The sequence below is a fragment of the Bidens hawaiensis genome, unplaced genomic scaffold (assembly GCF_021521415.1).
Source record: "Bidens hawaiensis isolate Kalapana, Puna unplaced genomic scaffold, B.hawaiensis_p1.1 tig00058904_1, whole genome shotgun sequence".
NCBI classification, from domain to species: Eukaryota; Viridiplantae; Streptophyta; class Magnoliopsida; order Asterales; family Asteraceae; genus Bidens; species Bidens hawaiensis.
In genome coordinates, this window is record NW_027500602.1 from 67,509 (window position 1) to 79,375 (window position 11,867).

The window sequence follows — 11,867 nt, forward strand, 5'->3', positions numbered from 1 at the left end:
TGCACTTCTTCTTCATGTAGATACCATCGTCATCAACTTAAGTCATGATTGTAATTTATTTTTGTAAGAACTAACATTTCATCATCCGATTTGGAGATGATCAAAAAAACATATAATGAAACGCAGGTGATACGTATGTGACTTTTTTTTTAATAGGGGTGATAGTTCATTCAATCATTAATTACACTTTCATATTTTTCTAGTTTTTAAAATGGGTTTGAAGAATATCATAATAACTAGGAGACTTTTCTTAACTTCTGAGGCTATGCGTAGTGGAGGGGCTACAAATTGTGGTGAATTACGACATGTGACACCCAGTCAGTAAGGGGTGAGAATTTGTTTTTGTGATGTAATGGTGTAGGTGATATATATATATATATATATAGGGGATGAATCTTGCGAGAAGTAATATTACAACGAGAAGCGCGAGAAGTCAATCTCAACCGTTGGTTACAAAGATCAATGGTTTATGTTACACCATGGCAATTTAGTAAATATTAATAACTTTTAACTAGATTTTAATTGCTTGCAAGGTCTAAAAAGTCATTAGTGTATAGCTATCAAAAAGGAATGGCTGGAGTATCCCTAGATTTACTTTATAACTCCTCCACACAACTCATGGCTGGAAATCCTCTTCCGATGTCCGACTGATACACACAAACGACCAAACGAAAGTCAATTGATTCCTATTCCATGAGTATAAGAAGCAAACGGTCGTCAGTGCACTGAACGAAATTGGTTTTGAACCTGAATTGGGGGTTTTTCTTATGCTAGAGGGATCGAACCCTACACAAGGTGTTGAAGGTATGTTGGGCGATTTTAAGTTTTGTTTTTTAGTAGATGTAGATTATTATGTTAAATATGGAAGCTCGTTTAAGTAATTCTGATGTGGCTATTCATAGTTCAATACACCACAAATTTTTTATGTGTATCTGTGTAGGGTGTATCTGCAGATTGTGTAGGTGTTAATTTATGTATAGATTTTATTATGTGTTGGTTGTGTAAGGTTTATCTGTAAATTTTGTAAGTTGTGTAGGTATTAATTTGAGTTCGAATTATGTTATATGTAGGTTGTTTATGAGTCAACTTGCATATGTGTAGATAATGGTTGTGTAGGGATATGTTGGTTTAATATGTAATTGTTTGTTAATGCAACGACATGTATGTATATATTTGAATGAATTTTGAATAATATGATGATCTGTGTAGATGATATTATGATCTGTGTAGCTGGTATGATGAACAAGTGTAGAATATGTAGTTGGTATTATGATCTTTGTAACCTTATTGTCTTGTTAGTGTACGCAACCATTAAAAAATATTGATAGTTCATACACGATACATTTTGAATACTATATGATGATCTGTGTAGCTGGTATTACAAACAAGTTTAGAATATGTAGGTATATTTTGCGTCTTTCTTACAATGACGAGTCTCAACCTAGAGATGACCAAATGAATTAATTGGGTAACATGTCAAAATTAATTTAATATAAGTACATGTGAAGTTGAGTTTGGTAATTTGTTGTTTTGTAGGGGCGATTGTGGTTGTTCTTTATGCAATTTGTTTAAATACTTAATGAATTAATTATGAATAATGTTGCATGTGTATGGGTGTGTGCAGTTTGTTTTATGTGTATGATTAATAGGCCTATTGTGTAAGTAATGTGTTAATGCGTAGTGGGAACGTGGTTTTCGTGTATGCATGTTGTTTAAATATTTAACGAGTTAAATATGAATAATGGGACTGTTGTGTAAGTAATTTTTTATGTGTATAGTTAACGGGCCTGTTGCGTAAGGAATTTATTTTCTGTGTAGGTTAACAAGCATGTTGTGTAAGTAGTTTGTTTTCTGTGTAGGGTTAACAGGCCTGTTGTGTACGTAATTTGTTTTCTGTGTAGGGTTAACGGGTCTGTTGTGTAAGTAATTTGTTTTCTGTGTAGGGTTAACATGTCTTTTGTGTAAGTAATTTGTTTTCTGTGTAGGATTAACTGGCCTATTGTGTAAGTAATTTATTTTCTGTGTAGGGTTAATAGGCATGTTGTGTAAGTAATTTGCTTTATGTTTAGGGTTAATGGGCCTCTCATGTAAGTAATTTGTTATTATGTAAGGTGACTAATTGTTGCGTATGGCGCTTGAAAATATTCCAAACAAAAGAGTGGAGGGTTATGCTTAAAACTAATATTATATGCAGTTTGTGGTGCATGTGTGGAGTCAACAAAGTGGAATCTGCCATTTCTGGATTTAAAGATTGAATTTGCCACTAAGATTTTGCTTTCAGACATAAACACGAAAATACATGTTACGCTATGTTATGTGTAGGCTGTGTAGGGTTCATATGCAAATTGCTAGTTGTTTTTCTAGAAATTGGTACTCTGTTATTCTGCAAATTGTGTAGAGTTAATTTGAATTCATGTTATGTTATGTTTTATGCAGACTGTATAAGGTTTATATGAAAAATGGTAGTTGTTTTTTTCTAAACCTGGTACTCAATTTTCTGTAAATTGTGTGAGGCTCATCTAAAAATTGTACAGGGTTTGATAAAAAACAACGTTGAACTACTGAAGGGCGATGGCACAAGAATGACATTCACCACATTTGATTATGGCTATATACAATTTCAGTGAAGTTTCTATGAATCATTTATGAATTTGGGTTTTTTTTTGTTGAAGGATTGACATGCTGAAAGTGTTTTTTTTAATCTAATAGGCTAGCATCTGCTTGTAGTATATTTTTATTCTTGATTTATGTAACTTGTGTAGGATTATGGTATAACCTAAACGAATTCCATGAATCAACTAAATAACAAAATTGATGTTATGACAATATAGAATTTGGCATAAACGAATTTAATATAACTTAGTTTGGTTGATTTTGTGTTTTGAATAATCAAAAAATCGAAATTGTAATACGAATATATAACACAACAAATATGATGAACTGATAGAAGACGGATATGGGACAATTCAAAAATATTGAATTTGATTGTTCATATAAATTTGATGGTGTCAACATAATCTCAAATAAAATATTGGTGAAAAATAATTAGTTTGATGAAAAACAAAATCATGAATTAAGAATGATAATAAAACATAATCAAATAAATAATGATGTTTAGTAACTTGCAAAAATAATTATTAGTTACCATAACAACAAAACTAGTTAATTTACTAATATACCCATATGATTAAATAAAGTGAAAATAAAAAAGAAAATATGTGATTGGTTAAAGTCTCTTCTCGCACTTCTCGGACTAAAAATACTTCTGAAATGAACCTAAACCTATATATATGGGAGGGTTATCCTAAAAACAAGTAGTTTCCTAAGAAGACTAGGAATAAAACATAGCCATTGGATTATATCAATCAATGGTTGAGATTTAAAATTACAAAAAACCGTTATAGTTTCCTATAATTGTTCTTTCACCATAGGTTTTAATGTCAAATGTCAAAATTCTATTGGTTCTTACAATTTCTAATAAACAACTTCTTTTTATTTCCATTTTCTATATATATATATATATATATATATATATATATAACACATATGAATATAATAATAATATTTCCTTTCTTCCTTCCGGCGACAAAATCCTCCCGCCCCCACCCCAATTCGTCCCAAAATCGCCCCGGGGCGGTGTTCCCCCACCCCCCAAAAATCGCCCCTTGTCGCCCTAAAATTTCTCCCATTACGAATAGCCTTATTGAAGTGGAATAATAATGAAATTTTTTTGTTCCAATCGATAAAAGGCTACAAATTAAAATCATGACCCATATAATCTACTCATCTTTAGAATAAAAAATAATAATAATAAGAGCTAGTAAATTATATGAAAGGTTCATATGATTTGTCAAAATTGCACCTTAATTCAATCTTAACTTTGAAAATTACGGACTTGATCCCAGCTATTTGGAAAAAAAAGTAACACTTAATACCACCTAATTTGAATGACCATTAAAAAATCGTTGTTAAGTGGGTGTAAAATTACTATTCTACTTTTCTAGTTAGAAAGGAAAAAAGAGATTAAAAAAAATGCTCTTACATTGGGTTCTTGACTTGAGTTAAGAAATTAAGGGAATCATTTTCTTTCTTTTTTTTTTGTTTTTTTTGTTTTTTTAACGATTCAAGCTCAGGCTAGGCTCGGCACGTTTGCACTCCGAGTCTTGTTAGAAGCCGGTTTTTTGTTTTGTTTTTTAACATGATCTAATTTTGGGGTGCTTGTGATACCGGGGCCGGCCTTTAGGGAGGGCGGGGTGGTCGACGGCACCCGGTCCGACACTCCGTTAGGCCCGATTTTTTTTTAAAAAAAATTATATGTATTTTTATGAATAGTAAGATGTATATTTAATGTTTAAACCCAATTACATAACAACTAGTTTAGCTTAGTGACAAAGAGGTATTGCTCTCAACCAAAAAGTTGTGTGTTCTAGTCCCATTTGGAACATGTTTAAGCTTATTTTTATATAAAACTTTTTTACACAACTCAAATCATAACCAAGTATGTCCATTTAAAAATTTAATTGTTTAAAGCTAACAAAATACTCATTTTACTTGAGGCTCAAAATTTTTTTCGCAAATTTTCGCCTTCGGCCCAAAAATATTTTTGGCTTCTCGGAGCCGGACCTGTGTGATACCACTAGCTTGGCCTTTAACCAAAATGTTGCGTGTTCTGTTTTACTTGAGACTATCGATGAGCTCGGGATGGTACCGGTATTCTGTGCAAAATTCAGAAAAATACCAATATCATACCAGTATCGAAAACTCAAACTTGGTACTTAATTCGATAGCCGATACTGAAAACGTTCGTTCCTACTTGACACATTTTGGAAATATTTAGTTGTTAAAAAAAAGAAGAAGAAGCTTGGGATTGATTATAGTTTTTGTAAAAAGTAAATAAATTATTTAGAAAAGTTAAAAATGGAGGTTGAAATAAGCCTATTCATGTTTTTAGGGTTTCAAAATATTAACCAATAACCCACACAGCCGCTATCATCTCCTTCCACGGTTTGTTAACCAATACTCCCAATTTATTTCAATATACATATATATAAATGTATATATGTATGTGCGTCTGGATAGTTGTTTTCTTGGAACATTACAAATTACAACATTGTTATAGATAAGTAAATTGCATCCTTGATATTTGTTATTTGCTAGTTTGTTTCTTATTTTAATTTCACAACATTGTTAACTTGTTTTTTTTAGGATTGCGGTGCAGCTTGTTGCGCGTTTGCCTTTTGATGTAAACATTATATTTTGTTTAAGTTAAAAATTTGTTTTATTAGTTCATTATTAGTTAGGCAATGTGTAGTGACTAGTGAGGGGCTACAAAATGGGGCGATCTGCGCCATTAGGTGCCCAGTCAGCAAAGGGTTAACTTTTATTTTTTGGGGTGTAATGATGTTGTAGGCTTATAGCCCTATATATCTATTTACTATATATATATATAATGGAGATAAGAGAGAGAAAATGAAGATGTTGAAAATGTAAGAGTTTTACAACAAGTTAAGTACAAGTGGTTATATATAAATCTTAAACACCAAAAGCTTAGAAACTATCCCGCCCAAATCCCACGTCTGCTTTACTAATCCTCACAAATTTCAAATTTTGAATTCACAAAAAAAAAAAAAAAAAAACTCTGCCGAGAGAGGGATGCGATGAAGTAGAAATCGGCCATGTATCATCAATATTCGAGGTAATTACTAATTAGATGTGTAGATTATCAGTCATACATCGATGTAGGGCTTTGTTTGTTCAAATTTGAGGATTATATTTTTAATCAATTTGAATTACTACAGCTTTTGAGAAGCAGGGAGCTTGTGTTTTTAGATGAAAGGAAGTTTAAGGCATCTGTTCACAGGTACCAATTTGACAATATTCTTTCTGTATATGTTATCTACTACATATTTACTTTTTTCATACTTGAAATTTTGGTCTGCGTTTGCTTTCTTGTTAAGATTGGAGCGATAGTAAGGTTTTTTCTTCAACATTCGTTACTTTAAGGAAATGGTGACAAATGAAGAGTGGGATGAGGTGGAAAAGTATTTTAAGGCAGTTGACCACGTAATAAAATTGGTTGCCTCCAGTTAAGTTATTGAAGAAACACTAATCGACCCCGGGCAGATTACAGATAATCTGGGGGTTAAATAGATGTTTCCCACGAGGGGTTAGACCCGGCAAAGATGGTTCTTCTGATAACCTGCAAAACAGACATCGTGAGCTCGTCACTGAGAAGAGGGGGAACCTCCTTGTGACCACCCTCCGGCGTGAGAATCAGACTAGATTGCTCTTGAATATAAGTGTATATTAAGAGATTGCTAGAGCAGATATCAGGTATATGATATAAGATACAAGATGATCATACCATTTGGGTATTTATAGCCGAAGGTAGGTTTCCAAGAAGGTATAGCCGGCTGAATAGTATTCCTGTTCTATCAACTGTGGCCTACGCACGTGCCATGCTGGTAGTTGGTGGGTAGGCAGCGGCTGACAGTGACCAGGCATGCTGTGTACTATTCCTTTTCCACCAACTGCCGGCTATGCACGTGGTATGACAGGAGTTGGTGAGTAGGCAGCGGCTAATAGTGACATACAGTACAAGAGCATGCTGCTCGCCATACTGTTGTCGATGAGCTGTCGTATCTCTGGTCAGATCTTTTGCCCATACCTCGTCAGGTACATTACAAAAGATCCTCCAGTATCGTACGGACTGGCTTATTTGGGCGGGAGTATTCCCCCTCCCGCCTTTGTGCGGGATTGTTCCCGGCTTTGCTCATTCCTTCAGGTGACTACTGAATTATTGAGAGCTAAGTGCCTTGTGCGTGTAGCCTTGCTGCGCGGGTGGCCTTCCCTGATGGCTTGTATCCGCAGCTGCGGGAACAGGCGGAGTACTTCACCATTGGGAGGCATTTCCTGCGGGAACAGCTTGCGTACTGCGCGTAAGGACGTCACGTCTCTGAGCATGGTGGGTCCTGCGGATCCAGTTGGTTTCTGCGCAGACGTCTCTCTTCAAGGTGAGTCCTGCGGGTCCAACTGGGCTCTGCTGGGACCTACCTCTTCAAGTCCCCCCAGTCCAATGTTCTTCTCATGAATGTTTAATAAAGTGAGGTGAACTTTTGGACTTAAGCAAAGGGTTTAGTTTTAAGGTTTTCCATGGGGATTCTTCCCGCGGAAGTCCTAATGTCACTTGCAGAAATTCCCGACTTTCCTGCTTGATCTTTGGGTATGATGCGGGTAGGTCTGTAACCTCCTCGCAAGTCAGGAGCGTTGAGTCCCACTTGTGTAGATTCTCCATTAGGTTTTGGTAGTTTTGAACATAGTGATCAATTATGTTAAAACCACCAATTCCATCTTGGAGCTTCAAACAATGTAGTTCTCGACGGTCCCGCTATGCGGGGATGTTATTCCCGTTTCCGCAAGCATTGCCCAGAAGATTCTTCTTGGTTTCAATTCCCTGCGGAGCGCTAGGTATGTGAAGGGTTTTGCCTTGACACTGTACCTGCACTCGTCTTACGGTTACTTTACTTCCCAGGTATTCCTGGCGTCAATTCCCTGCCTTGTTTATTTCACGCATATTTTGTTTTAACTTAGCAATTTCTTTAGTACTTAGATAAGTTAAACTTTTCAACGTGGTAGATAATAAGTTAAAGTTTTGCGTCCTTTTTCATGATTGTGCGGATAAGACCGTCACTTGCACTTAGGATGGCTAAACTTTACCTATATCTGACCTGCGTGGAAGTTTTCCTCATCTTTTTCTTTGAAATTTTCTAAGTGTTTTGAATAAGTTAACCGTTCGACGCATGGTTGTCAATAGGTTAGTTCGGTTTCCTCTATCATGATTTGTGCGGTTAGGACCGGCACTTTCATTTAGTGGGATGACCAACGTTTACCTATGACTGACCTGCGTGAAGGTTTGCCGTTTTTTGGGTTTATGCGGGTTTTGCCGCCTTCCCCACGCAACGACTTTCCCCGTAATTATGCGGGGAATACCGGCATATCAGTGTTGAATAAATTAACCGTTCGACGCGCGGTTGTTAATAGGTTAGTGTTCAGTTTCCTCTATCATGATTCGTGCGGTTAGGACCGGCACTTTCATTTAGTGGGATGACTGAACTTTACCTTTAACTGACCTGCGTGATGGGTTTACCGTTTTTTGGGTTTATGCGTGTTTTGCCGCCTTCCCCACGCAACGACTTTCCACGTAATTATGCGGTGAATACCGGCATCAGTGTTGAATAACTTAACCGTTCGACGCGCGGTTGTTAATAGGTTAGTGTTCAGTTTCCTCTATCATGATTCGTGCGGATAGAACCGGCACTTTCATTTAGTGGGATGACTGAACTTTACCTTTAACTGACCTGCATGAAGGTTTGCCGTTTTTTGGGTTTATGCGGGTTTTGCCGCCTTCCCCACGCAACGACTTTCCACGTAATTATGCGGTGAATACCGGCATCAGTGTTGAATAAATTAACCGTTCGACGCGCGGTTGTTAATAGGTTAGTGTTCAGTTTCCTCTATCATGATTCGTGCGGATAGAACCGGCACTTTCATTTAGTGGGATGACTGAACTTTACCTTTAACTAACCTGCGTGAAGGTTTGCCGTTTTTTGGGTTTATGCGGGTTTTGCCGCCTTCCCCACGCAACGACTTTCCACGTAATTATGCGGTGAATACCGGCATCAGTGTTGAATAAATTAACCGTTTGACACGCGGTTGTTAATAGGTTAGTGTTCAGTTTCCTCTATCATGATTCGTGCGGTTAGGACCGGCACTTTCATTTAGTGGGATGACTGAACTTTACCTTTAACTGACCTGCGTGATGGGTTTATGCGGGTTTTGCCGCCTTTTCCACGCAACGACTTTCACACTTATGTATGCGGTGAAGACCGACATATCCGTATGGAAAGTTCATAAAGTATAAATGTAAAATCATCAGCGTCAATGTGATAAGGAGAATCATTTCCATTAGAAGTGGCTCTGGGCCTTTTCTTTACAAATTTGGAATTGATCTACATGCAAACTGTGTAATTGATCTCCCTTCCATGTTGTTGGGATGGGAGTGCCATCGAGCCGATATGCACCTGGTTCGGGATCTCGTTGTTTACGCAGTATGTAGTCTCCAACATTGAAGCTGCAATTTTATTCGTGTTTTCCCCAACTAGGGTTCTACACGCATCAGCCTGCTCAGCGTTCGTTACGCCACGAGGTGCGCGTGCGTCCCATCTCTGACAAATGCTTCGACGATGTCCTTTACGTCTGTGCATTCTTCAGTGTCGTGGCCTTTTATCCTGTGAAAGTCACAGTATTTGCTCCGATCAGCATTGTGACGATGTCGGATTATTGGAGTCTTTGGCCATGGGAGCTCCTCAGTGGCGAATATCTCGGTGACGCTTTTGGTGAGTGGCGTCCATCTGTTCTGGTTCGACTGTACGTTATCCCTTCCTCCTAACCGATGTTGCAAGCCGGATGAGGTGTCAAAGTTTACCCTTTACTGCCAAATGCCTAGCTTCCGCTTTTTGTTTAGTCGGGCGGTAAGGACGTTGTTTTCTCTTGTTTTCTGGGTGTAGAGGTTTGTGCTCTGGGGGAGATCTCTACCCAGTTGCTTCTCCGTTTCCGCAAAGCGTATAGCTGCTGTCATGATGGCATCCCATGTGGATGGCATGCCATCCTTACCCGTTAAGGTGCGGATGAGCTCTGGGTCGTTCGCGCCCTGGATAAAAGCAGCGCGAACAAGATCTTCGCTAATATTACCCAGACTTAGCTTCTTTGAGTTGAAGCGAGTGATGAAGTCTGGCAAAGATTCATCTTTCTCTCGAATGCATTTGAGGATTGTCCATTGCTCTTCGGTATACTTTCTTTGTTGGCTGAAGTGTTGGCTAAACTTCTGCTGGAAGTCTTCCCAATCGTAGATGTGGTAGACCGGTAGACGATCGAACCATGCTCTAGCTGCCCCAACAAGCGTCATTTGGAACATGTAACACCACGTAGGTTCCGTCCAACTACTGACGGTTGCCCCCGCTATGAACCTGTTTAAATGATCGTCTGGATCAGATATACCATCGTAAGTGCCGATGTTGGACATCTGTTTGGCACTTTTCGGGACGATTGCTTCCGCAATGTCCCTTGCAAATTTGGACGTTCCCGCCTTTGCAGCAGTTGGTGTAAATGTTTTGGAGAAGTCACGTGGGTTTCCACCCGCGTTTTTTGGTTTGAAGGTTTCTCCAAAACGCCTTCTCGGTTGGGAGTCCGTTTCCTTACGCTTCCCTTTCGCCCTATGACGAGGGTTTGCGTCACTATCGGATTCCTCCGAATCATCGTCCAAGTATTCTTCGAATTCCTCAGGCTGTTGGAGTGAACGTAAGCGTTCATCCAACTCAGTTTGGAATTCTTTTTGACGTGCTTCCGCCCACGCTTTAACTTCATCGAGTGTTTGGCGGGGGAGCCTCGTTCGTTGTTTCTCTAACTGGGTATCGGTGAATCCCAGTGAGCGATTATTTACTGCACTTGCCCCAGCTTGGGTAACTGGGGTAGTGTTCGTAAAATTTACTGCACTTGCCCCGGCTTGGGTAACCGGGGTAGTGTTTGTAAAAACTGTGTAGTCGCCGGTATTCCCCCCAGTAGCTGGGGTTGTGGTTACCGGAGTTTCTTTAACCATCTTTCCAGAAGTTTGAAAAAACTGAAAAGAAATGAAGTTCTAGCTTTTATGCACGGATGGCGCCAATGAAGAAACACTAATCGACCCCCGGGCAGATTACGGATAATCTGGGGGTTAAATAGATGTTTCCCACGAGGGGTTAGACCCGGCAAAGATGGTTCTTCTGATAACCTGCAAAACAGACACCGTGAGCTCGTCACTGAGAAGAGGGGGTACCTCCTTGTGACCACCCTCCGGCGTGAGAATCAGACTAGATTGCTCTTGAATATAAGTGTATATTAAGAGATTGCTAGAGCAGATATCAGGTATATGATATAAGATACAAGATGATCATACCATTTGGGGTATTTATAGCCGAAGGTAGGTTTCCAAGAAGGTATAGCCGGCTGAATAGTATTCCTGTTCTACCAACTGTGGCCTACGCACGTGCCATGCTGGTAGTTGGTGGGTAGGCAGCGGCTGACAGTGACCAGGCCTGCTGTGTACTATTCCTTTTCCACCAACTGCCGGCTATGCACGTGGTATGACAGGAGTTGGTGAGTAGGCAGCGGTTAATAGTGACATACAGTACAAGAGCATGCTGCTCGCCATACTGTTGTCGATGAGCTGTCGTATCTCTGGTCAGATCTTTTGCCCATACCTCGTCAGGTACAGTACAAAAGATCCTCCAGTATCGTACGGACTGGCTTATTTGGGCGGGAGTATTCCCCATCCCGCCTTTGTGCGGGATTGTTCCCGGCTTTGCTCATTCCTTCAGGTGACTACTGAATTATTGAGAGCTAAGTGCCTTGTGCGTGTAGCCTTGCTGCGCGGGTGGCCTTCCCTGATGGCTTGTATCCGCAGCTGCGGGAACAGGCGGAGTACTTCACCATTGGGAGGCATTTCCTGCGGGAACAGCTTGCGTACTGCGCGTAAGGACGTCACGTCTCTGAGCATGGTGGGTCCTGCGGATCCAGTTGGTTTCTGCGCAGACGTCTCTCTTCAAGGTGAGTCCTGCGGGTCCAACTGGGCTCTGCTAGGACCTACCTCTTCAGTTATGAAACTTCTGAAGGTGATTTTACAGAGTTTGCATATCCGAGAGCTTATGAGGCTGAAGATGAGTTTGCGATTCAGGGCAGCACGAGTCATCACATGTTAGTAATATCTTTCCTGTATTATTTAAATGTTTGATTTTGAATGGGTTGTTTTGGATGTTAAAACAGTTGCAATGCAT